Source organism: Amblyraja radiata, chromosome 20 (genome assembly GCF_010909765.2).
Source record: "Amblyraja radiata isolate CabotCenter1 chromosome 20, sAmbRad1.1.pri, whole genome shotgun sequence".
NCBI lineage: Eukaryota > Metazoa > Chordata > Chondrichthyes > Rajiformes > Rajidae > Amblyraja > Amblyraja radiata.
In genome coordinates, this window is record NC_045975.1 from 39,810,870 (window position 1) to 39,835,213 (window position 24,344).

Below are 24,344 nucleotides of genomic sequence, written 5' to 3' on the forward strand. Positions count from 1 at the left end.
TGTGCGATATGACCCACGAGGTACCCCGAGCGAAAGACTCGTGGTTGTGTACGAGATTCCAATTGTATGATCAAGAGTTTAACCGAGTTCCCACGGGTTTGACGAAGTTTGCCGTTTACTTGTCATTTCTGCGATATTCCAAGTTCGTCTCCCGAGTTACTAAGTTTCTCTCCCGAGTTACTCTTGAGCCAACCGCTCATGAAGGTTAAATGAAGGTCTGTTTTAATAAGCAACAGTGTTTAACGTGTTTAAGCCAGCAGCCAAATGCAGGGTGGCGATCCGAAACATGTTCTCCACAGATGTTAGTTCAGCACTTTTGTGTTTCAAGACAACAGCACCAGGGTAGTGGGAGATGGTGGCGGAAATATTTAATGGAACACAAGCCTTGCTGTACTGTGGACTCTGCAGAAACCTGTTGGGTATGAGAGGTTTAGAGGGATAGAGGCCAAATGTGAGACGAGGTCATCCCTCAGCTTCCTGCACTGCAAAGAAAAAACAACTGAAACCTATCCACCATCTTCTTGCAACCCAAGCCTTCCAGGAAGGACCTAGCTTGGCATGAACAAGTTGGACCGAGGAAGCTTTTCCCGTGCTGTAACACTCTATGACCCCCCATAACGAAACCATGTAAATCTCTCGGTGCGGGTGCCATTCTTGACAAAGGTTCAAAAGGTTATTTAATGGTCACATACACCTAGGTGTAGTGAAATGCTTCTTGCCAATGCAGCACATAAAGAAAGAATACAGACATAACATTAATAAGAGATTTAAACATAAAGAACATCCCCCCACAATGGTTCCCATTATGAGGGAAGGCACAAAGTCCAGTCCCCAACCCCAGTTCACCCATAGTCGGGCCTATTGAGGCCTCCACAGTTGCCTCCACGGAGACCCGATGTTCCAGGCCGTTCTCGCCGGGTGATGGTGCTCCGGCGTCGGGAGAATCCTCACAGCGGCTTCGGACACCTGGAACGGCCGCTTCCGTACTGGAGGCCGCGGTTTCCGAAGCCAACAGGGCCACGCCGGTTGGAGCTCCACTACTGGCGATCTCAGCGAGAGATCCCAGGCTCCCGATGTAAAGTACAGCGCCGCTGCCCGCGGCTGGCCGCTCCACAGTCCCGCAGCTCCGCGATGTTTTTCTCGGCGGTCTTCAGCTCACCGGAGCTCCAGCGCGGCGACCCGGGCAAGGCATCGCCCGCTCCGCGATAGCGCTCCAGCGCTGTGCCGCTGCCGAAGACGCGCACGGAGATTGTGACAAAATCCCTGGTGTACAGGCAGGACACAGAGTTGGCGATGTATCGGATTCACAGGGACATTGGCCCCCCCCATCGCCTCTCAGAGTATTTTTTCCCCCTACATTCTTCCTCTATTTGCGAGGCCTCCCTTTAAGTGAAACACTCCACTTGATCGCTCTCTACCGCAGGGATTTGCTCCCACATTATGTAATTGTTTAGAATTTACAGCATGGGAACAGGACCTTTGGCCCACCGAGTCCACACCAACCATCGATCATCCGTACCCAATTTCTCGTTTATCCCACTTTCGCATCCCACAGATTAGTGGCAATTTACAGAAGTCAATGAACCCACAAACCTGTACCTTTGGAGGTTTGCTCCTCCGTTCTGCTGGTCACAATAATTATGAATTAACCCCCCCCGGTCTCACGTACATGGAATTAGTTCTTCTATATACACGGTTTAAAGACCCATATCAGATTTACCGCTTAATTTCCAATTCATCTCACCCACAATCCAAAAGAAAATCACTCCACAGTTCATTTTTTAAAGCAAACGTGCCTTAAGGGGACTGCAAAGAGTTAATAATGTTTGCTACATACACTTCAGTAGTATATAAGTCTGTATATTTAATTCAAACATCAACATAAAATGGATTTGACACAAATGTTCACTGTCACCATTTTAATATGGTAGTAAAAACAGACGAGAAACATGTAGAGTTTATAATAATGTCGACATAGGTTAGTGAACGACAGTCTTCTGTTTGAGTGATGTAAACCAACCTGTGCCCTGACAGGGATTACACCAGGCACGTATCTATTCCATCCTACCATTGACTTATTATTTGAGGAAATTCACACCATGCCACACATTACCATTTCAGTGTTTCGCCGACCTAATTTCAGTGTTTAGTTACAACAGGCAGATTACTTAAACAATCTTAAATATTGTCAGATAATTTATTAACCTGGGGGCTGTAAGTGGAAACAAATGGAAAGTATACTTAGAACCTAAACCCAGAAAAATAATTGCTTTACCCAAAGAGTGACAAATGTTTGGAATAATAGAAGAGTCCAAATGAAATCATGATAGTTGTAGACTCACGAGTCACTAAGGTAAACGCACGGGTGACTACGTTCTTACAACGTGTTTAAATGTTTCAATTTTTAACTTCAAGAGTACATTTTACTCGTGGAAAACTTTAAACATGTTTGAATTTTTCCAAGAGTTAACAAGTTTCATGGGTACCTGCCGTTAGCGCCACGAGTCGCTAAGTTGCGTCCACGAAATCCAACGTTCCCGCTACGTTAATTGTACGTGATTACCACGAGTTAAATTTGTTTTAAACTCGGGGTACCTTGTGGGTCAGCTCACACAGTGTGACAGGGGTTTAAGGAGTAAGCCATTTAGAACGGAGATGAGGTAACACTTTTTCTCACAGAGAGTGGTGAGTGTGGAATTCTCTGCCTCAGAGGGTGGTGAAGGCAGGTTCTCTGGATGCTTTCAAGAGAGAGCTAGATAGGGCTCTTACAAATAGCAGAGTCAGGGGATATGGGGAGAAGGCAGGAACGGGGTACTGATTGGGGATGATCAGCCATGATCACATTGAATGGCGGTGCTGGCTCGAAGGGCTGAATGGGCTGCTCCTGCATCTATTGTCTAATGTTTTTTGGGTCAGACCATCTGAGTTGGAGCCAGATCATCTCCCAACAGCAGATGATTAAGAATGACAAAATGCACAGTGCAATACAAGCTAAGGCAGTTCTATACATTATATCCTGAATGCATGAATGCTACATCGCAGAGTGGTAAAGGTAAGATATCATTACCACTGTTCCCTCTGAGTTTCAGCAATTTCCAGTACCAGAGTCAACATCACCAAATGCAGTTCGGACTCATTTTTCAAATTCTTAAACTAGTTTACTGAAGATACCGAGAATTGCAACTCTTCCTAAATAATAACTCTTACTTTTTCCACAGCCAAATGTTTGCTTAAAAAGTACAGCAACGAACTAATTAAGAATGGATGCAAGCTAAACGTCACAAGGACCCGCTGTGAAGGATATTGCATGTCATCAACTGAGTAAGAAATCATCAGTAATATTTTTATCCCTCATTTTTTTTAAATACAAAGGCGTAAGTCTTTTCATGACAAAATTGATAACCGACTGTTGCAAGTCCTTTGCGAAGTAAAGCCTATCATTATACTACAGACACTCTGCATTATGTTTTGTAGTATTATAAGTGTGGTCAATCGGACAAATTCAGTACAAATTTAACAGCTCAAAACTGGGCATCCATGGGGTGCGGAGGTCCAGTAACAGCGGCAGAAATGTGCACCACCAAAATATACAACAATACAAATATAAATTGCCCAAGCGAAATATGAGGTGCTGCTCCTCCAGTTTCCGGTGGTGCTCACTCTGGCCATGGAGGAGGCCCAGGACAGAAAGGTCGGATTCGGAATGGGAGGGGGAGTTGAAGTGCTGAGCCACCGGGAGATCAGGTTGGTTATTGCGGACCGAGCAGAGGTGTTCGGCGAAACGATCGCCAAGCCTACGCTTGGTCTCACCGATGTAGATCAGCTCACATCTAGAGCAGCGGATGCAATAGATGAGGTTGGAGGAGGTGCAGGTGAACCTCTGTCGCACCTGGAACGACTGCTTGGGTCCTTGAATGGAGTCGAGGGGGGAGGTAAAGCGACAAGTGTAGCATTTCTTGTGGTTACAAGAAAAAGTGCCCGGTGAGGGAATGGTACGGGTGGGAAGGGAAGAATTGACCAGGGACTTATGGAGGGGTGGTCTTTGGGGAAAGCAGACAGGGGGGAAGATGTGGCGAGTGGTGGGGACACGTTGGAGGTGGCGAAAATGACGGAGGGCTATTTGTTGTATGTGACGGCTGGTGGGGTGAAAGGTGAGGACTAGGGGGACTCTGCGCTTGTTACGAGTGGGGGGATGAGGAGAGAGATCAGTGTTACAGGGTATTGAAGAAACCCTGGTGAGAGCCTCATTTATAGTAGGGGAGGGGAACTCCCGTTCTCTGAAGAATGAGGACATTTCCGATGCCCTGGTGTGGAACACCTCATCCTGGGAGCAGATGTGGCGTAGACGGAGGAATTGGGAGTAGAGGTTGGAGTCCTTACAGGAAGCAGGGTGGGAAGAAGGTGTAGTCTAGATAGCCATGGGAGTCAGTGGGTTTACAGTGGATGTCGGTCAGAAGTCTATCACATGCGATGGAGATAGTGAGGTCAAGAAATGGTAGGGAAGTGTCGGAAATGGTCCAGGTATATTTGAGTGCCGGATGGAAGTTAGTGGTGAAAAGGATGAAGTCAGTGAGTTGTGTGTGGGTGCAGGAGGTGGCACCAATGCAGTCGTCAATGTAGCGGAGGTAGAGGTCGGGGATTGTTCACGTCGAACAATCCTTGTTCGAGACATACCAGGGTCCCATCCCTGACCTCTACCTCCGCTACATCAACGACTGCATTGGTTCTACCTCCTGCACTAATAAAAAAACTAATAAAAATATATTAAAAGAGGAAAAAAAGTTCAGTGTGTGAACATAAACACACATGCATACGTACACAAAAAAACAAACAAACAATAATAGTGCAAAAATAACTTAACATTCTTTGAAGTTCAGAGCTTAATTGAGGTTGTAGTGTTTAATAGTCTAATGGCTGCAGGGAAGAAGCTGTTCCTGAACCTGGACATTACAGTTTTCAGGCTCCCGTTGGGGTGAAACGAGTGCACACCCAAGGTGGTGTGGCACTCTGATGGGACTGACTGCCTTTTTGAGATAGCGACTCTGGTAAATCCCTTCAATGGTGGGGAGGTCAGAACCTGTGATTGACTGGGTAGTGTTCACAACTTTTTGCAGTGTTCATTCCTGGGCATTCAAGTTGCCGAACCAGGTCATGATTCAATGTGGAAGATTGCCCAAGTATGTTTTGAAATTGCATTGTAAAAATAACAATCAATTATTGTCACCTATGAGAAAAGGTGCCAAATTACCTACTGTTGACTTTCAATAACATTATAGATACCAATTGACCAGAAACAGGTGGATAAGCCACGTAATTACCATTACTAGAAGTGCAGATCAGAGGCTGGGTCTCGTGCCAAAAGAGACTCATCACCTGATACCCCCAATGTTCCTCCACCATCTGCAAGGCACCATAAGACATAGGAGCAGAATTGCAATATTCAGCACATGAAGTCTGCTCCACCATTGATCATGGCTGATCTATTTTTGCCTCTAACCCCCATTTTCCTGCCTTTTCCCCATAACCTTTGATACCCTTACTAATCAAGAAGCTATCAATCTACTTTTTCAAAATACCCATTGACTTAGCCTCTGCAACCAGCTGTGACAATGAATTGCACAGATTCACCACCCTCTGGCTAAATAGATTCCTCCTCATCTCTATTTTAAAGGTACATCCTTTCATTCTGAGTCTGTGTCCTCTGGTCCTAGATTCTTCCACTAATGGAAATATCCTCTCCACATCCACTCTATCTAGGTCTTTCATTATTTGGTAGATTCCAATGCGACCCCACCTCGTCCTTCTAAACTCCAGCGCGTCCAGCTCCAGAGCCATCGAACATTCTTCATACAGTAACCTCCTCTGGACCCTCTCAACGCCAGCATATCCTTCCTTATATTTAGGACCTAAATCTGCTCACAATATTCCAAGTGTTGCCAGATCAGCATCTTATAAAGCCCCAGCATTACATGTGTAAGAAGGAACTGCAGATGCTGATTTAAACTGGTTAGACACAAAATGCTGGAGTAACTCAGTGGGTCAGGCAGTATCTCTGGAGAAAAGAAATGGGTGATTTTTCAGATCGAATCCTTTCTTCAGTATTACATCCTTGCTTTTATATTCTAGTAATCTCAAAATGAATGGTCACATTGCATTTGTCTTCCATACTATCGGATCATAAACAGGCTGAAGAAGATCCCAACCCCAAAACATTGCCTATTGATTTCATTCCACAGATGATAATTTGACTAAGTTGCTCCAGCTGTTTGTTTTTGCTCAAGACTCCAGCACATGCAGTCCCCTGTGACTCCAAAGGAAATTTTATATCTGACCTCTAAAGAACATCTGCTCTCCTCAGCACTCCAATATCTTCCTTGGTCAGGATGCCACTCCTCCTTTTTTCATTTTCCCACCTTTTCTGAACACCTCATATCATAATGTGATACAGCATGTGATATCATAATGTGATATAGAAACAGCCCTTTACCTAAGGACACCACTTGACCATCAAGCACCCACTTACACCAATCCAATTTTATTCTTCCGACAAAAGCATACAAGTGCTGAAGTAACCCAGCAGGTCAGGCAACATCTCTGTCGAACATGGATAGGTGATATTTTGGGTCAGGACCCTTCTTCAGACTGGTTGACCCTAGAATCAGTCTGAATTATACAGACAAGCATGGGAAAAGGAATTAGGTCAACCTATAACAAAAGATATTTGGGACGAAAGCCTACAACATATACACCAATGTTCATTAAATACCAGACATTCTTTAATACAATTTAAAGTACTACATAGACTGCATTATTCTAAAACAAAATTAAATAGAATTTTTCCTAATATCTCTCCTATCTGTGATAAATGTCAATGCCAAATGGCTAACTTAACCCATACTTTTGTAAACTGTATTAAAATTAAAAATTACTGGATGGATATTTTTAAAATAATCTTTGTAGTCGTTAATATCCTAATGGATCCCGACCCCAAATTAATAATATTAGGCATATCAGAACATTACCTAAAACTCACAATAAACCAAAGAAATTTCCTTGATTACAGTGTAATAATTGGGAAAAAATTAATATTAAAATTTTGGAAAGGCCCAACAACCCCCACAATCAAGATGTGGATTATGGAGATGTCGGAGACCTAACATTTTGAAAAAATTAGATATGTCTTAATTTTACAAACCAGAATTATTCATTAGAATATGGTCTCCATTTATAGATTACTTGAAGGGGTAGATCGGACCGGCACGGAGGCCGGACTGAAGCCTGAACCCAGGACTAGATGAATAGTTATGTTCTCTGACCTACGGACCTATCTCCCAAGTTGTATTATTGATAGTTTATTCTATTTTTCTAATTTCTTTCTTTCTTTCTTTCTTTTTTTCTATCTATAAATATAAATAAATAATTAGAGGCAATGTTAATAGGTAACCGATAAAGGAGGATCCCAGCTACTTTGGTAACTGGGTCCCTGGAAACCTGGATACTTAAGATATAACCGTTAAACAAAGTCTGTACTGGTTTGGATTATGACATGCAGATGCCTCCAATAAAAATGTATTTAAAAAAAAATCAGTCTGAAGATGGGTTCCAACCCAAAATGTCACTTATCCATGTTCTGCAGAGATGCTGCCTGACATACTGCTACACCAGCCCTTTGTGTCCTTTTGTGTAAACCAGCATCTTTAGTTCATTGTTTCTACTTTATTCTTCCAACTTTCATATCAACTCCCTCAGATTCTACTTGTCACTTACATATGACTGGCAATTTACAGCAGTAATAACTACAGTAGCAAATACTGGCTCACATGTCTTTTGGATATTGGAGGAAGCCAATGCACACAGGGGAATCCATGCAGTCATGGGGGAAATGTGCAGAAACAATACCAGGGGTCTTGAGTGAAACCAAGTTGCTGGATTTGTGAGTAAACAGCTCTACCAGCAGTGTCACCCAATATCCTGTTGTATTAAATGCCCTGTCTTGCCGCCTCTTTTGCCTTGTTTCAGTTATTACCACTGTATGCCAAACATGTCCAACTTCACCTAATTCCCATCCTAGCAAAGTCTGACCTTTGATATATTTTTAGTTCAGACATTTAGAGATACAGCATGGACACAGGCCCTTCAGGCCACCGAGTCCATGCAGACCACGATCATCCATACACTAGTTTTATCCTATACACTAGGGACAATTTATAGATGCTAATAAACTTACAAACTTGAATATCTTTGGGATGGGAGGAAACCGGAGCACCTAGCAGAACCCATGCAGTCACAGGGAGAAGGTACAAAGTCCGTATTGACACCACCCATAGTCATCGAACCCGGTTCTCTGGCGCTATAAGGCAGCAACTCTGCCACTGTGCCACCCTTTTAAGTTGTACAGTTAGTGTGAAAGTGCATTCTGTCAAACATTTTCACAACTCCTGTGAAATAATCCTGTGGCTTTTAAAAATAAAAAAAAAATTCAGTCACTCATCATTTGGCTGAGATTGTTTTACATTGCAATGTCTAATCCTGTGCTTCATCTGGCAGGTACAATGAAAGAACAGATCAAGCTATGCACAGATGTGGATGCTGTATGCCAATTGCGGAAAGGGTTGTATATTTGACCTGTGGAGCAGGCATCTGGGAAACCACGTACACTGAGATCAAGGAATGCAAATGTGATTACGAGAACTGCAAGAACAATTTCTACCAATAAATCTATGTACATACAAGCTGAATTAACAACTCCAACTTGCTCTACATAGTTGCCAGATTATTTTAGAAACATTGTAATATAGGCATTCCTCCAACACGGAAATAATTTTCTTGAAGGTAATTTAAAATAAATCATGATGATTAATCTCAATTAAAAATGATTTACATGTTTTTATGTCTTCCATGTCTATTTCTTGATTTGTTCATGATTTATTACTTTCACACTTCTCATAGAACATGATACCCCACTGCCTTGAATGCCCATTAGGCATTGTACGCTCTTAATAAAATAGGACGTAAAGAAATTCCAGAAGACCATAAAATGTCAACCACATTGTGTGATTTAATTCATATTTAGGCTGGCTAGATGAGGATGACAGATTTCTGTTTCCCAGTGACCATTCCTAAACCAAAATAAAAATAGAAAATATTGGGGAAAAAAGCAACAGGTTTGACAACATATGTGGGAAGTTTCTGAAATAGAAAAAGGAAGCACAGTGGGCAATTTAGCTCTTTGAGACTGCTCTACCTTTCAGTACGATCACGGCTGATCATCCAAATTCAGTACTCTCTTCCAGCTTTCTTCCCAAATCCTTTAATCACATTAGCGATAAGAACAATTTCTAACTTTTTAGTTTAATTTAGATACAGCATGGAAGCTGAGTCTGCGCCGACCCACTATCACCCATACACAAGTTCTATCCTGCACACTAGGGACAATTTACAGAGGCCAATTATCCTACAAACTTGAGAGAGGAGGTGGGGGAATGGGGAGAGAGGGGGGAAGAGGGGGGGGGGAGAGGGGGGAGGGGAGAGCAGGTTGGAGGGGAGAGGGGGTTGGAGATGAGGCGAGGGGGGGTTGGAGGGGGGCTAGAGGAGGGGAGAGGGGGGTTGGGGGAGGGGAGAGGGGGGTTGGGGGAGGGGAGTAGGGTGGAGGAGGGGAGAGGGGTGGGGGGGCAGACAGGGGAGGGGGAGAGGGGGGGGAAGAGAGTGTGGGGGGGGAAGGAGGGGGAGGGGAGAGGGCCCGTCACACACACACTAACCACCACTCCCCCTCCCCCACACACATACTAACCACCCCCCCAACACACACACTAATCCCCCCCCCCCCACGCACTAACCACCCCCCTTGATATGGAATGGAATGCTATTTATTGTCATTCAAACCTAAGTTTGAACGAAATTACATTTACTACAGATTTTTTCTTTAGAAAAAAACCCAAGACCCACACTTAACACAGTTTACATAAACATCTATCACAGTGTGTCTCCAACACCTCCTCACTGTGATGGAAGGCAAAGTCTTATCTCTTCCCTTTATTCTTCACCCGCGGTCCAACTGCAGCGTCTAGGCGAACTGGGGCTCCGATGTTAAAGCCCCCGGCGGATGATGGTAAGTCCTGTGGCCATATAGCCACGCCGGGCGATGTTAGTCCCCGGCTCCGTGTTCTTTAAACCCCGCGGTTCAAGCAGTCCAACCAGTCCAGCAGTCCACCTGCAGCGTCTAGGCGAACTGGGGCTCTGATGTTAAAGCCCCCGGCGGGCGATGGTAAGTCCCGTGGCCACTAACCTGCACCAGGCGATGTTAGGCCACGCTCCGTGTCCTTTCAACCCCGCAATTCCAGCGGGAGAAGCTGCCGTTGCAGGAGCTCCGAAAAGCGGTCTCCCACCAGGGACCTGGAGTTCCTGATGTTCCTGTCCACCGGGCCTGCAGCCGGAGCCTCCGAAGTTGGGTCGCAGCTGAGCGCCACCACAGCTCTCCCCGTTCCGAAGACGGCCAGCTCCGCAGGCTCCGTGACTGGAGCCCTCAGGTTGGTCCCCGGCTGGAGGCCGCCGCCGGCTCCACGATGTTAGGCCCATCGATACCGGAGACCCGACAAGGAAGAAGTCGGGTCCCGTACAGGGAAGAGATTAACGGTTTCCCCCACATCCCCCCTCCACCATCCACATATACACAGCTAAAAAATAATAAAAACTAAGCTCAAAACATACATTTTAAAGGACAAAAAGTTTAAAAAAGACGGACGAATGCAGTCGAGCCGCTGCCGTTTCCCCGCCCTATCTCGAGGGGCAAAAAGTGTGGGGCAGAGAAAGAGTGAGGGTGGATAGGGAGGGGAAGGAGAGGGGTTGAGGAGGGGGAGGGCGGGAGAGAATGGAGAGAGGAAGGGGGGGAGATGGGGAGAGAGTGGGGAGAGGAAGGGGGAGGGGGAAGGGGAGGGGGGGAAGGGGAGGGGCAGAGAGAGGGGGCGAGAGGAGGAAGGGAGGAGATGGTGAGAGGAGTGAGGAGAGGGGGGGAGAGCTGGGTGAGGAGAATAGGGAATGGGGGAGAGAGGTGGAGAGGAGAGAGGGTGAGGATGGGTAGAGAGGGGAGAGGAGAGGGAGGGGGAGGAGGGTAGGAGGGAGAGAGGAGGAGGGGAGAGTGGGGGAAGGGGGGGAGAGGTGGAGAGAGATTGGAGGGGGAGAGGGGGGAGAGAGAGGAGGGGGGAGAGAGAGAGGAGGGGGGAGAGAGAGAGGGGAGAGGTGGGGGGAGAGAGAGGAGGGGGGAGAGAGAGGAGGGGGGAGAGAGAGATTAAAGGGGAGAGAGAGATTAGAGGGGAGAGGGGGTGGGAGAGAGGAGGGGGTGAGTGAGGGGGGAGAAGAGGGGAGGGGAAATTGGAGAGGAGAGAGAGAGGAGGGGGAGAGAGAGGATGGGGGAGAGAGAGGAGGGAGAGAGTGGGGGGGGAGAGAAAGAAGTGAGAGAAAGAAGGGGGGAGAGAGAGAAGGGGAGAGAGAAGGGGGGAGAGGGAGAAGGGGGAGAGAGAGAAGGGGAGAGGGAGAGAAGGGGAGAGAGAGAGAAGTGGGGGGAGAGAGAGAAGGGGAGAGATAGAGAGAAGGGGAGAGGGAGAACGGGGAGAGAGAGAAGGGGGGAGAGGGAGAAGGGGGAGAGAGAGAAGGGGGAGAGAAAGAGAAGGGGGGGGAAAGGGGGGGAGGGGAAAGGGGGGAGGGAAAAGGTGGGGGAGGGAAAAGGGGGGGAGAGGGAAGGGGAAGGGGAAGGGGGAGAGAGGGAAGGGGTAGAGAGGGAAGGGGAGCGAGAGAAGGGGGAGCGAGGGAGAAGGGGGAGAGAGGGAGAAGGGGGATAGAGGGAGAAGGGGGATAGAGGGAGAAGGGGGGAGAGGGAGAAGGGGAAGAGAGAGAAGGGGATGGAGAAGGGGGGAGAGAGAGAAGGGGGAGAAAGAGAAGGGGAGAGAGAGAGAAGGGGGGGAGAGAGAAGGGGGAGCGAGAGAAGGGGGAGCGAGAGAAGGGGGAGAAGGGAGGGGAGAGAGAAGGGGGGGAGAGAGAGAAGGGGGGGAGAGAGAGAAGGGGGAGAGAGAGAAGGGGGAGAGAGGAGAGAGGGGGAGAGGGGGGAAGGCAGGGGGTGGAAGGGAGGGAGGGGAGAGTAGAGGGGAGAGAGTGAGTAGAGGGGAGAGAGAGTAAAGGGGAGAGGTGGAGAGAGAGGAGGGGGTGAGTGAGGGGGGGAAGGAGAGAAGAGGAGGGAGAGAGAAGAGGAGGGAGAGAGAAGAGGAGGGGGAGAGTTGGAGGTGGGAGAAAATAGGAATAGAGAAAAACTATAATCTTTGGTTGAGAACGCGCCCACGTGCGGGTCGATTGTTTGGGGGAGGGGGAGAGAGAGACGGGGGGGGAGTGGCAGAGAGAGAGACGGGGGAGGGGGAGAGAGAGACGGGGGGGAGAGAGACAGGGGGCGGAGAGAGAGACGGGGGGAGGGCAGAGAGAGAGATGGGGGGGGGAGCCATGCCACTGAGAGCCACCTATCTGCGTCGCTGCCTATCCGCTTATTCGCAAGCCGAGCGGCCGCCACGCGTTTTGAGCTGTGGCTTTGGGGATAGATCGCAGCGGGGATATAAACGGAAAAGTAAATAACGGCAAAGTTTGAAAAAGAAAAGAAAAAAGGGAAGAGCAGTGGCGATTTTAAAATTCAAAATTAAGCAATTTTGAAAAAATTAATTGTTTGATGTAAATTAAAGAAAAAAAGCAATTTCAGTCGGCTAAATCAGCGGATCAAATTAGCGCGAAGTTTTTAAACAGTTATGCAATAATCTTTTCAAAAATAATTATTCAAATATAAATAAATATTGAAAAATTTGTCTACGTTTGATAAAAAGCGTTTACCTTTTTAAAATAGTTTAAATCGAGATAATGAATGTAATCAAAAATAAGATTTTCAAAACAAATGGTCAAATGAAAAATAAAAAAACGGCAGAAATCCAGCGTTTAGTTCGAACTGTGCTGTAAAAATCAGAATGCGAACTTCGTTGTCGAGAAGCGAAGTCTGAATGACCGTTGGTGAAGAATGTTCTGGAAAAGGGTTCCCAGCGGGCAACGCGAGCGAGCTGGAAATAACGGGCAACAGTTCGACCCTGCGGTTAATGGGCGGACACAGCTGGGGGCGGGGTTGGCGGTGCGGGCGGTTGATGGGCGTTGACAATTTAGAGGGTGAAAGCAGGCGGGAGTGTCAACGTGTGTTTATAGTCACAAGATTATAAAATGTCGAGGTACTGGCCGGTGGAACTTGAGGATGTTCATCTTGCGGGAGAGCGGATCAGCTGCAGATGTGGCGGTGGGGTGGTGAACAGGCATCAACAGCTGGAAATAAAGGGAGGGCAACAGCTGGAATAGTGGGCATCAACAGCAGGAAATAACGGGTTCCCCCAATGCGGGGGGTGGCGGCATTCGGCGTCACATGCACACTAACCACCCTCCACAGACACGGGGGGGAGGGGTGAGAAGGGGGGGGAGACGGGGTGGGGAGAGGTGGGCGAGAGGGGAGAGGGAGAGCGTCGACAGTTGGGGGGCAGGCGGTTAACGGACATTGAACAATTGATTGCGTGTTCGGGCGAGAAGGGTCGGCAACAGTTCGACTGTGCAGTTAACGGGCGGACCTCACTTCCTAACCTCACCCGGGCATGGACGTAACACTGGAAAAAGGGGCAGGCAGCCGGCTCGGGTAGTGCCCTCCACCGCCTGGCGCATTGACTCGCGGATGGCCAGCTTGGCAAGGCCCAGGAGCAACCCAACCAGGACATCTTCAGCCCTACCCTCTCCCCTACGCACAGGGTGTCCAAAGATGAGGATGGTGACAGATGGCACAATGGGCTAAGTGTTCGGCTGGCAACCGGAAGGTAGCCGGTTCGAATCCCGCTTGGAGTGCATACTGTCGTTGTGTCCTTGGGCAAGACACTTCACCCACCTTTGCCTGTGTATAAATGTGTGTGAGTGATTGGTGGTGGTCGGAGGGGCTGTAGGCGCAGATTGTCAGCCACGCTTCCGTCAGTCTGCCCCAGGGCAGCTGTGGCTACAGAAGTAGCTTACCACCACCGAGTGTGACTAAGGAGTGAATGAATAATGCGATGTAAAGCACCTTGAGTATTAGAAAGGCGCTATATAAATCCCATCCATTATTATTATTATTATGGTGGGTGAAAAATGCAGCCAGAAGGCAAGGAGAAGCCCCTTTAGGTATTCAAACAGTGGCTGCAGCCTCACGCACTCCATGTACACGTGGTACACAGACTCTTCCAGCCCGCAAAAGTGGCATGCAGCTGGGGAGTCTGTGAACCGCGAGAGAAACAGGTTACAAGGACCACCACTGTGCAATACCCTCCACCCTAGATCCCCAGGGGGAGAATCCCTGCATAGAGGGACCCCCACGGGGGGCCCCCCTCGCGACCGGAAGGCAACACCGACCGCCACTTGGTGGACCAGGGTGAGGAAGTGCAGGGTGTGGAGGAGGAGCCCGTACAGGACACACCTCCCTGCGTCTCGGAGGGAGATGAAAGGTGTCGAGGAAAGGCGGCTTAAATTTTATGGATTACGGCGCCTGGCTGAGCAGGGGCTTGCTCAATCACAAGTACTCCACACATTTGAGCCCCCGACACCCGGTGGGGCGGGACAAGGACCGGCCACTCTCACGCCCGGGCCGTCATCCTCCGCCAGGTTCCAGACTCTCAACAAGTCCTTGTAGAAGCTGGGCATCCCCATCAGGACTGCACAACTGATGCCCACCAACGGGATCCGTGTACCTCCTTGAAGGCAGCAGCCCCGTTGGAAAAACTGCGTCGCCAGCACGTGCCAACGTAATCAGCTTTTTTTTTTTTTTTTTTTTTTTTTAAACCAAAAAATATATTCAATTATTAAAAATAATATTTACATTACAATAAAACAAGCCAGAACCCACCACCATAATGCAATACAAACATGTATCCATAATAAACTACTATACAACTATGATACAATCCTTATTGAGGATACATTCAACACCCTGCGGAGCCCAGCAGCCCCAGAACTCCCTCAGGGTGCCCGCAGACAGGGCGTATTCCCTTTCTAATCCCACCCGGGCACGGACGTAACCCCGGAAAAGGGGCAGGCAGCTGGCTCGGGTAGAGCCCTCCACCATCTGGCGCCGTGACTCGCGGATGGCCAGCTTGGCCAGGCCCAGGAGCAACCCAACCAGGACATCTTCAGCCCTACCCTCTCCCCTACGCACAGGGTGTCCAAAGATGAGGATGGTGGGTGAAAAATGCAGCCAGAAGGCAAGGAGCAGCCCCTTTAGATATTCAAACAGTGGCTGCAGCCTCACACACTCCATGTACACGTGGTACACAGACTCTTCCAGGCCGCAAAAGTGGCAGGCGGCTGGCGAGTCTGTGAACCGCGAGAGAAACAGGTTGCAGGGAACACCTCGGTGCAATACCCTCCTCCCCAGGTCCCCAATGTAGAGGAGGAGAATCCCTGCGTAGAGGGACCCCCACCGGGGGCCCCCCTCGCGACCGGAAGGCAACACCGACCACCACTTGGTGTCTGGACGGTGGACCAGGGCGAGGAAGTGCAGGGTGTGCAGGAGGAGCCTGTACAGGACACGCCTCCCTGCGTCTCGGAGTGAGACGAAGGGTGTCGAGGAAAGGCGGCTCAAATTGTGTGGGACCGGCTCCCGGGATGGATTACGGCGCCTGGGTCCGATGAGTACTTCCGGTTGAGCGGGGGCTTGCTCAACCACAAGTACTCCACACATTTGAGCCCCCGACACCCGGTGGGGTGGGACAAGGACCGGCCGCTCTCACGCCCGGGCCGTCATCCTCCACCAGGTTCCAGACTCTCAACAAGTCCCTGTAGAAGCTGGGCATCCCCATCAGGACTGCACAACTGATGCCCACCAACGGGATCCGTGTACCTCCTTGAAGTCAGCAGCCCCGTTGGAAAAACTGCGTCGCCAGCACGTGCCAACGTAATCAGCGTGGGGGGGATGATGGTATTGAACGCCAAGCTGCAATCTATAAACAGCCTAACGGGAGTGTTTTTATTGGCCAAGAGATCCGATGCAGAGTGGAGAACCAGAGAGATCGCATCCACCGTTGACCTGTTGTTGCGGTAGGTGAACTGTAGTAGGTCAAGGTTCTTGTTGGGGTAGGAGTATGCACTATAACCAACCTCTCAAAGCTGTCTGGTCTCGACCATAAACGTCACCCATTCAATTCAATTCAATTCAATTCAACTTTAATGTCATTGCACAAATACTGAGTATCGGTACAACGAAATGCAGTTTTGCGTCAGTCCGTAGTAGTGCAATATAGAAATTCAAAAAAAAAAAAAAAAAAAGAGGATACAGAACAATAGAAAATGCAGAATAATTAAACAATGGGGACGGAGGGATCGGAGGAATCTATCGGCGGAACTCCGAGTTCAGCAATGCGACGGTATGATTGTAGAAGCTGTTCCTCATCCTACTGGTACGAGACCTGAGGCTCCTGCACCGCCTCCCTGATGGGAGGAGGGCAAACAGTCCATGATTGGGGTGGGAGGGGTCTTTAATGATCTTCCCAGCTCGTTTCAGACACCGTTTTCGGTGGAGGGCATCCATGGCAGGGAGCAGGGCGCCGATGATGTGCTGCGCGGTTTTCACCACCCGTTGTAGTGCCTTCCTGTCCGCAACAGTGCAGCTGCTGTACCATACCGTGAAGCAGGCGGTCAGGATGCTCTCGATGGTACACCTGTAGAAGTTGGTCAGGATCTGGGGGGACAGGTGTGCTTTCTTGAGCCTCCTCAGGAAGTAAAGGCGCTGCTGTGCCTTTTTGATCAGCTTGGAGGTGTTGAGGGACCAGGACAAATCCTCCGAGATGTGTACCCCGAGGAATTTGTAGCTGGAGACGCGCTCCACCTCAGTCCCGTTTATGTGGATGGGGGTATGTCTGCCCCCTCTGACCTTCCTGAAGTCGACAATAAGTTCCTTCGTCTTCTTTGAGTTGAGGACGAGGTTATTATTGGCACACCAGGTTGTCAGGTGCTGGACCTCCTCTCGGTAGGCTGACTCATCGTTGTCACTGATCAGTCCTACCACCGTGGTGTCGTCAGCAAACTTAATGATGGCGTTGGATCCGTACTTAGGGATGCAGTCGTGGGTGAAGAGGGAGTAGAGGAGAGGGCTGAGCACACAGCCGTGTGGCACGCCGGTGTTCAGTGTTATAGTGGTGGAGTTGAGGTTGTTGACCCTAACAGACTGTGGTCTGTTGGTGAGGAAATCCAGTGTCCAGTTGCAGAGGGAGGTGGAGATGCCAAGCCCGCTGAGTTTGGTGATCAAGCTGGCGGGGATGACAGTGTTGAAAGCGGAGCTGAAATCAATGAACAGCAACCTGATGTAGGAGTTGTTGTTGTCCAGGTGGGTCAGGGCAGAGTGTAGGGCCGCCGCTATGGCGTCCTCTGTAGACCTGTTGGCCCGGTAGGCAAACTGATGGGGGTCCAGTGTGGGGGGGAGGCTGGCTTTGAGGTGAGCCAAGATCAGCCGCTCAAAGCACTTAGCAATGACAGGGGTGAGTGCCACTGGGCGGAAATCGTTGAGGCTCCCTGTGGCTGACTGTTTGGGCACTGGCACGATGGTTGATGTCTTGAGGCAAGTGGGGACAACACCCTGGGCCAGTGAGTGATTGAAAATGTCGGTAAAGACTTGGGATAGTTGTCCAGCACATGCCCTAAGCACCCGGCCAGGGATGCCATTGGGGCCGGCAGCTTTGCGCTCATTTACCTTGCTCAGTGCATCTTGTACAGCAGAGGTGGAGAGACTGAGGGGTTGTTCATTTGGGGGTGGAGCAACTTTGATGGCTGGGGTTTTGTTATCACGGTCAAAGCGAGCATAGAAATGGTTTAGCTCGTCAGGAAGGGTGGCATTGTCTGGGGGAGGGGTGTTAACTTTCTGGTAATCGGCAAGGGATTTGATTCCTTGCCACATGCGCCTGGGGTCAGGATTGTTATGGAAGTGCTCCTCAATCCGCCGTTTGTGATTGAGTTTGGCATTCCTAATTCCCATTTTCAGATTGGCCCTAGATGAGCTGTATCCCTCAGCGTCGCCAGATCTGAAAGCGGCATCGCGAGCCTTCAGTAGGAGTCTGACCTCCCTGCTCATCCACGGCTTCTGGTTAGGGAAGGTCTTTATTTCTTAGTGTGTAGTGACATTATCGGTGCAGAATTTTATATAGTCCATAACTGTTGAGGTGTATGAGTTGATGTCCACTTGTGAATTGAAGGTGGACTGGGTAGCAAACAGACTCCAGTCTGTCTGCTGAAACTGCTGCTGTAAAACAGAGACAGCCCCCTCAGGCCAGACCTTGACTGTCCTCGTGGTAGGTTTCACACGTCTGATCAGAGGTGTGTATTTGGGGAGCAGGAACAGAGAGAGGTGGTCAGACTGACCAAGGTGGGGGAGGGGGAGGGCTTTGTAGGCTTCCGTAATATTAGTGTAAACTAAGTCCAGAATATTGTTTCCTCTGGTTGGGCAGGAAACATGCTGATGGAACCTGGGGAGTACAGTTTTGAGGTCGGAGTGGTTGAAATCACCCGCAACAATAAATGCCCCCTCTGGGTGAGCAGATAGATTTTTGCTGATAGCAGCTTGCAGCTCTTCCATTGCTAGCCTGGCATTAGCGTCCGGGGGTACATAGACTGCGGTGATAACAGTCGATGAGAATTCTCTTGGCAAATAGAAGGGCCTGCACTTTAACATCAGGTATTCCAGGTCAGCAGAGCAGTGGCTACCAATCCTAACGACGTCCGTACACCATGAGTTGTTCACATAGATGCACAGTCCGCCGCCCTTGGTCTTACCGGAGTCCTCCGCTGTTCTGTCGGCCCTGAAGACAGTGCGCCCCTCCAGCTCGATGGCGTTGTCCGGGATGTTGCCGTTGAGCCATGTTTCAGTAAAGACCATGGCGTTGCAGTCAGTGATCCGTTTATGTGAGGTGATCCGCAGCCTTAGTTCATCAATTTTACTCACCAAGGATCGGACATTCGCGAGGAAAATGCTGGGCAGAGCTGGCTGGTGAGGATTTGATTTCAGCCTAGCTCGATGTCCTCCCCGCTTCCCACGTCTTTGTTTGCGGTCCCTGCGCCGCCTCCGGGCACTACCTGTCGGGGAAGCTGGCCCGCTAGACCACGCTGTCCTGGAGATCTCCGGCGGCAGTTGGAAGTCGCTTCAGGGGCTCGTTATGCAGAGACGGCCGAGCTCTAATAGCTCCTGATGGCTGTATAGAGTCTTCGCTCGGGTGCTCCGGGCGAAAACTAAGGTAATGATTAACAGACAAATAACTAAATTACAAATACTACGGAGACGCAGAGCCTCGCGTTGTGCACGCGACGCCATCTTGGTCATTCCTTCTCTCTAGCGATCATAATCATAATAATCATAATCATAATAGTACTTTATTAGCCATGTATGTTTTTCAACATACGGGGAATTTGATTTGCCATACAGTCATACCGATAAAGAGCAACAAGACACCCAAATAAACCAAAATAAATGCTGCCTGTCCCACTGAGTTACTCCAACATTTTGTATCTACTCAAAGCACTTCATCACCACGGAAGTTAGTCATGAGGCACGTCACATTACTCTTCTTGGGGACCGGTATTATCGATGCCCTCTTAAAGCAGGTGGGAACCTCAGACCTGAGTAATGAGAGGTGGAAAATGTCTGCAAAAAGTCCAGCTAGTTGGTCTACACATATTTTGAGAACTGACCGGGAAAACCATCATGTGCAGATGCTTTACGAGGGTTCACCCCCCCTTGAAGGATCTTCTGATGCTGGCCTCTGTAACTGTAATAACATCAGGGTATATAGAAAGGCACTACTTACTGCAAATGGTGGCTTGGTTGCTTTGGCTTGAAGTTGAAAGGCACTACTTACTGCAAATGGTGGCTTGGGAGCTTTGACTTGGTTGAAAGGCACTACTTACTGCAAATGGTGGCTTGGGAGCTTTAGCATGAAGTTGAAAGGCACTATTACTGCAAATGGTGGCTTGGTTGCTTTGGCTTGAAGTTGAAAGGCACTACTTACTGCAAATGGTGGCTTGGGTGTGGCTTGAAGTTGAAAGACACCACTTACTGCAAATGGTGGCATGAAGTTGAAAGGTACTACTTACTGCAAATGGTGGCTTGGGAGCTTTGACTTGAAGTTGAAAGGCACTACTTCCTGCAAATGATGGCTTGGGTGTGGCTTGAAGTTGAAAGGCACTACTTACTGCAAATGGTGGCTTGGGTGCAATGGCTTGAAGTTAGAAGGCATTACTTACTGCAAATGGGGGCGTGGGTGCATTGGCTTGAAGTTGAAAGGCACCACTTACTGCAAATTGTGGCTTGAAGTTGAAAGGCACTACTTACTGCAAATTGTGGCTTGAAGTTGAAAGGCACTACTTACTGCCAATGGTGGCTTGGGTGTGGCTTGAAGTTGAAAGACACCACTTACTGCAAATGGTGGCTTGGTTGCTTTGACTTGAAGTTGAAAGGCACTACTTACTGCAAATGGAGGCTTGGGAGCTTTGGCTTGAAGTTGAAAGGCACTACTTACTGCAAATGGTAGCTTGGGTGTGGCTTGAAGTTGAAAGACACCACTTACTGCAAATGGTGGCATGAAGTTTAAAGGCACTACTTCCTGCAAATGATGGCTTGGGTGTGACTTGGGTGTGGCTTGAAGTTGAAAGGCACTACTTACTGCAAATGGTGACATGAGGTTGACAGGCACTACTTACTGCTAATGGTGGTTTGGGTGCATTGGCTTGAAGTTGAAAGGCACTATTTACTGCTAATGGTAGCATGAAGTTGAAAGGCACTATTACTGCAAATGGTGGCTTGGTTGCTTTGGCTTGAAGGTGAAAGGCACTACTTCCTGCAAATGGTTGCTTGGGAGCTTTGACTTGAAGTTGAAAGGCACCTCTTACTGCTAATGGTGGCTTGGGTGTGGCTTGGGTGTGGCTTGAAGTTGAAAGGCACTACTTACTGCAAATGGTGGCTTGGATGCAATGGCTTGAAGTTAAAAGGCATTACTTACTACAAATGGTGGCGTGGGTGCATTGGCTTGAAATTGAAAGGCACCACTTACTGCAAATGGTGGCATGAGGTTGAAAGGCACTACTTACTGCAATTGGTGGCTTGGGTGCTTTGGGTTGAAGTTAAAAGGCACTACTGCAAATGCACTTACTTCCTGTTTGCACTGTATATTGATTTTAGATAAAACGATACCACTTACGGCTGTGTTTTTTGGCCACCTTACTCAGTCCCCCTCCGCTGAGCAGGTGCAGAGAATTCTTCCCATCAATGAAAAATAAAAGTGTTATTAGTTTTTTTTTTAAATGTTGAGAATCTCTCTCCTGTCAATCACTCCATGAAAGCCACACCTTTTCCGGTGGTGGGGGGGGGAGGGTTTATAAAACCCGGTAGTGTGGGTGTGGCTCAGTCTCTGCATGATGGGGGAGGGAGAGGTCACGACTCTGTCTGAGCTGTGAATCAACTGAACACACTGAATGTCAACTGAAGTGTGAGTTTGGTGTTTTGTGTGGTTTTATGGTGGTTTCACCCTGCATGAAATGGTATGAAGCTGCATTTGAATTTGGTGGCCTTGCACCCTGCTTGAAATGGAATAAAACTGCACTTGAATTTGGTGGCCTTGCACCCTGCTTGAAGTGGAATGAAACTGCACTTGAATTTGGTGGCATTGCCTCCTGCTTGAAGTGGTATGAAATTGCACTGAATTTGGTGGCCTTGCACCCTCCTGAAGGTGATATGAAACTGCACTTGAATTTGGTGACCTTGGATCCAGCTTGAAGTGCTATGAAACTGCACTTGCATTCGGTGGGCTTGCACCCTGCTTGAAGTGGTTGGAAACTGCACTTGAATTTGGTGGCCTTGCACCCTGCTCAAAGTGGTAAAAAATTGCACTTGAATTTGGTGGCCTTGCACCCTGCTTGAAAAGGAATTTCAAGGAATAGTCATGAGTCAACTGCCAGCCCACCAGCCGTGAGTGAGCTGCCAGCAGATCAGGCTTGAGGAACTGAGCTGCCACCCCAAGAACCCTTACCAGCACTCCAGAAAGCCCCCCTACTGGCCACCAATATTGGAATTGGTGGAGAGGTGGAATATTGCGTCGGGGGACCAGCCCTCCCGTGTGAACATGGGACCCAACGGGTCCCACTTAGTCTAGTATATTATAGATAGATTTGTTATGATGATGTGGATATGATATAGTTAGAGATAGAGAGATAGAGAGATAGATAGATCCAATATATCTAAGTTCTAACAGCCAAAGATAGACCAGTTATAGTCCTAGAGTGATACAGTGTGGAAACAGGCCCTTTGGCTCTACTTGCCCAAAGTGGCCAACATGTCCAGTTACACTAATCCCACCTGCCATCATTTGGTCCGTATCCCTCCAAACATGTACTATCCATGTACCTGTTTTACTGTTTCTTAAATGTTGGGATAGTCCCTGCCTCAACTAATTCCTCTGGCAGCTTGTTCCATACATCCACCACCCTTTGTGTGAAACTGTTGCCCCTCAGATTCCTATTAAATCGTTTCACCTTCACCATAAACCTATGCACTCTGGTCCTTGATTCACCTACTCTGGGCCTGATCTATTCCTCTCATGAATTTATACACCTCTCTAAGATCACCCCTCATCCTCCCGCGCTCCAAGGAAGAGAGTCCCAGCCTACTCATCCTTTGCCTATAGCTCAGACCCTCGAGTCCTGGCAACATCCTCGTAAATCTTCTCTGTACCCTTTCCAGCTTAACAACGTCTTTCCTATAACATGGCGCCGAGAAATGAACACAATACTCTAAACGTGGCATAACCAACATCTTATACTCATGACCTCCCAATTTCCATACTCAATACTCTGGCTGATGAAGGCCAATGTGCCAAAAGCCTTTTTGATCAATTTATCTACCTGCGACTCCACCTTCAGGGAACTATGCACCTGCCCTCTTAAATCCCTCTGCTCCCAGTGCCCTACCATTTACTGTGTAGGTTCTGCTCATGTTAGACTTCCCAAAATGCAACACCTCACGTTTTTCTGCATTAAATTCCATCAACCATTCCTCAGCTCACTTGGCGAAATCCTGCTGCAATTTTTCACAACCATCTTCACTATCTGAAAAACCACCCACTTTTGTATCATCTGCAAACTTGCTAATCTTGCCGTATATGTTCTCATCCAATTTATAGATATGAGTTTTCCACCTGCATTTCATACTGAAAAGGGATTTGCCTCTATAAATCACCTTGTTTTTCCATAAATATAGTAGCATGTGTGTCATCATACATTTCAGATGTAATTCACTGATTTCAGCTCAAATATTAACATTTTTGCACAATGGAAAATTCCGTCATAAGAAATACTGTAAAAAAAATTGCACATGACTTTCAACTAAATAATGTGAGGCTGCTTTCCCACCTGGGAAGTCTCCGGATTAAAGATCGATCAATTTTGCGCAGATATGAGAATAATTCAATCATTCAGAGGGGGGTCCTCCTCGTGGAGACGGCACCATAGGGGTGGATGTTCAGGGCTAAGAGACATTGGGTTGATCGTGAGAGCTCAGGCAGAGTGTCATGTTGGGTAGGTTAATTGATCCATTGTGTAGGAAGGAACTGCAGATGCTGGTTTAAACCGAAGAGAGACAAAAAGCTGGAGCAACTCAGCGGGTCAGGCAGCACTTCTTGAGAAAAGGTGACTTTTTGGGTCAAGACCCTTCTTCAGACTGAGTCAGGGAAGAGGGAAATGAGAGATATAGATGGTGATTATAGAAACAATGAATGAAAGATATGCAAAAAAGTAGTGATGATCTAGAATATGGTACATTGTTGGCTGCGGACAGGGTGTTAATGAATTGTACAGACAATGAATCTCATCAGGACAATAGTACAGTAACTAGGGTGGGGGAAGGACGGAAAGTAAAGGAATGCAAGGATTACTTGAAGTTGGAGATATTAATACTGAAGAAGACACAAAATGCTGGAGTAACTCAGCAGGACAGGCAGCATCTCTGGAGGGAAGGAATGGGTGACATTTCGGGTCGAGACCTTTCTTCAGTTTCATCAATTCTTTAATATTTGAACTGCTGGGTTGTAAGCTGCCCAAGTGAAACATGAGGTGGTGTCCCTCCAATTTGTGTTTGGCCTCACTCTGACAGTGGAAGAGGCCCTGGACAGAAAGGTCAATGTGGGAATGGGAAGGGGAGTTAAATGTGTTTGGTAACCGGATGATCACATAGGCCAAGGTGGACTGAGCAAAGGTGTTCAGCAAAACAATTGCCCAGTCTACGTTTGGTGTCG